This window comes from Microtus ochrogaster, unplaced genomic scaffold, assembly GCF_000317375.1.
Source record: "Microtus ochrogaster isolate Prairie Vole_2 unplaced genomic scaffold, MicOch1.0 UNK1, whole genome shotgun sequence".
Taxonomy (NCBI): Eukaryota; Metazoa; Chordata; class Mammalia; order Rodentia; family Cricetidae; genus Microtus; species Microtus ochrogaster.
In genome coordinates, this window is record NW_004949099.1 from 18,179,795 (window position 1) to 18,183,359 (window position 3,565).

Genomic DNA, 3,565 nt, shown 5'->3' on the forward strand with positions numbered 1-3,565 from the left:
GGTCTCTGGGCTATCCAGCCTTGGGTTCCTGGTCATTTCAGACAGTGTAGGGCATGGGCTTCCTCTTTTGGCTTGAGCCTCAAATTAGACTATTTATTGGCCGTTTCCACAGGTTTGGGTCTCATTGTCCTTGCACATCTTGTAGACAGGGCAGATTATAGATGAATGGCTTAGTTGGTATCCCAGTCCTACCATTGGTAATTGCCTGGTTATAGAAGATATTTAGGCTCCATATCCTCCTTACTAGGATTTCTGCTTGGGTCACCCTCCTAGGATCCTGGAGCTTTCTACTGCACTAGGTATTCACATTGTCCCCGAATACCTTGCAATTTCAGTCATCTCTCCCTATACTCTCTCCTTCCATCCCTCTCAATTGCACCTGATCCCTTCTTGACCAATTCTGCTTTTATCTTTTAAAGGACATATCAAGTAGATCAGAAATCTCTCCTATGGTCATTGTTAAAATAGATGTGTAGAAAAGATTGTTCCCCATTTTAATGCTTTATTAACTATTTGTTTTTACCATTGTTGATAAATATGAACAAATAGAATTTTAAATGCTATATATTTTTAATATAGTGTTATAGATAATTACTCTGGAATTTCATGATAGAGAGAATTTAGCCTTTATTTCCTTAATGAGGAAAACAATTGAGGTTGCTAAACAATATAGATTTTTTTTTCAAATGGTAGGTAGAATCGGTTTTATTTTCACCACAAATCACACAGTCATATTGTAGAAACCAGAAATACAAAAGCAACATTTCTCTACACTGTGGTTTCATTTTTTTACTAGAAGCTATCAAACAGCAGTCTTTAGTGTTAAAATTTTTCATCTTATAATCTGAGTAATATAAACTAATATACAGAGCATACATGATAGTACTTACTAAATAAATAAATTAATGTTACTATATTCCAATGCATATACACTTTATCATGAATTTGAGTTTTGAGAATTTATTCTCAACGTGATAGATGATTTCAAAGAGACAGACATTAGGGAATAGAATATTAATATCTGAGATCTCAAATGATTTTCTTCCTACTCTGACAATATTGGATGAGCTCAAACTAATGCTGGTATCAGAATCTTTGAAACATAATTTATCCTGCAGGAAAGAGAATCAATATAAACATCAATATCTTCTTTCTTAGAACTTTAATTCATTTCTATATACAAATTGTATGATCTCAATCAACTACTAAATTTCATTTATGGCATCGCCTATAACTTTTCTTTTTAGATTTATCATGTACACCTTCATTGGATCTTGTGTCCACACCTTTGTTCATTAAGCAATGTCTCTTACATTGTCGGTTCTAGGATATATCAATGGACATAGAAGAAAAAATTCATAATAACATGGTTTTGATGGTGAAAGTTGCCATAAGTAAAATAAATTCATTTTATACCATGTGAGAAGGCTACAAACAAATTGGAGAAAATAATTTGGTAAAGGTAGTTGAAAACTCTAGGAAAAATAAAATAGATGTGGATTTTAATCGAGTAGTCAGTCTAATGAAGACTTATTTAAAAGGTAGAATTTGAAGAATACTTGGAAAAATTTGTTAAATGAGCAAGTTGTGTGTTCAAGTCAGAGCCATCCACACAGGGGGAGAAAAAGCTGACAAACATGTTGAACGCATGTCATTCAGGAACAGAAGGCTGGGGAGAGGGAGTCTAAAAGGAAGAGTACGTTGTGAGGACACATATGACAGATTTTGTAGGACAGAACATTAGCAAAATTGCGCACCCGTGGGCCAGAATTTAGTAATTGAAACTTTGATGGCTACACTGTCTCACTCATATCTACTAAACTCTGGAGGCACAGGGCCCTTTCGATTGGAGGTTTGCTCGCTGAAGGTCCTGCCGTAGTTTAGTTGAGAGATTGTGGAAGGTTTATGAGCTGGGGCCTTGGTGAAGGCAGTGTAGTTCTCTTGATGGGTGTGTCTCAAAAGTGGGTTGTGCTGCTGCAATGTTTCCTTTCTTCTTCCTGACTCATGAGGATTATGTTCAGTCACTGCTACTACAAGCATTTGCTTTCTTACCAGTGATCCAAAGCTAGAGAAACTCATTTTGGCACTGCAGGCTTCAAAACGAGCCATAATTCCCTTCTTCTTTCGAATTGTTTCAGGTCATTTGTGTTAACATAACATAATATAAAGTGATGCAGAGAATTAAAAGTGATCATGTGTAGTATGTAAATAAAAATGTGACTGTATTTGAATCCATGCTAATGACCTGAAAAGCATGCTGACTCCATTATAGATCAGTGAATTATTAGTATCATTATTTGTACTTTGATATTAAGAATAGTTTGTAGGCTATTAAAGCAATTACTACACATACTTCAGGTTTTTGTCTTCAATTATTTTCCAACTGGGAAGTGGCTATACACCTTACTTTAAAGTTGGTTAGGCTTCTGAGTTCTTTAGCTGATATAATTTGGTCAAATATAGAATTTTCAAAGATAGGTCATTCAATTTATATCCAATATTCATTTTTACCTCCTCTTTCTCTTTTGTTAAATTGTGACCTTGCTTTGCTTTTTGTTCATTTGTTTTGTTTTGCTTCTGTAGTGTTAACATGATGTTTCTATGCTACCAAGATTGGCCTGGAACTCTGTAACTTACAAAGTACCTCAGGCTTGCCTGGAACTCATTGTCTTTTCCCTTCTGCATGAACTACTCTCTCACTCTACAAAAAGCCACTGGTCACTTAAGTATCCTGATTACTCTAGGTGTGTCATAATGGAAAGACCATATGGAAATGTCTCAAGGGAGATTGAGAACCCCCCAAAACCTGGGGGTTTTCAGGGTCCTGAATTTGTGCAAATTCAAACATCAAAACTCCGAGTCAGATAGGCCTTGCCTCTATCTGAACAAAGTTCCTGAGTATCCAGGTCAGATCAACCCAGCTAAGGATAACTGATTACAGAATCTTAAATCAGTAAGTTATCATCTTTTAAACCCTTGATGTCAGGGCACTGTTTGTTATATAATACCCAATAACTGAAATTAGCTATCTTTTCAACTATTGAATATTACAAATATCTACATTTTGTCAGTATTTCTTGGCCTTGGAAGAAATAGAGGAATTGGGGAAACAATTCTCATACTGGAAATGGCAGATATTGGCTTACAGTTTAATTAAAACAGTGATATCATAGAAAGGCCCAGGATTCTTTGCATATGAGCTATGGTTGTATATGCCACAGCTACTTGGGACAGATTGGCAATGCATGTTGACTATCCCTAACACCCAAGTCAGAAATCTGAAATGGTGCAAAACCAAAAATATTTGAGTACTGACAACTTGACACAAATAGAAAATTCCAAACCTTGTTTAGATCATTGATCCCTTAAAATGCAGATTCAGTAAATTATAACTGCATTTTTCTGTTTGTGAATATATGTGAAACATAAATGAATTTATGTTTAGAACTGTGGTTCCTTTCTGAGTTATCTTATTTTCTATATGCAAATATGCTAAAAATTAAATTAAAAGTGAAATTTCAGACATTGCTGGTAATAAACACTTTTGGAAAGGGCTATTCACTCT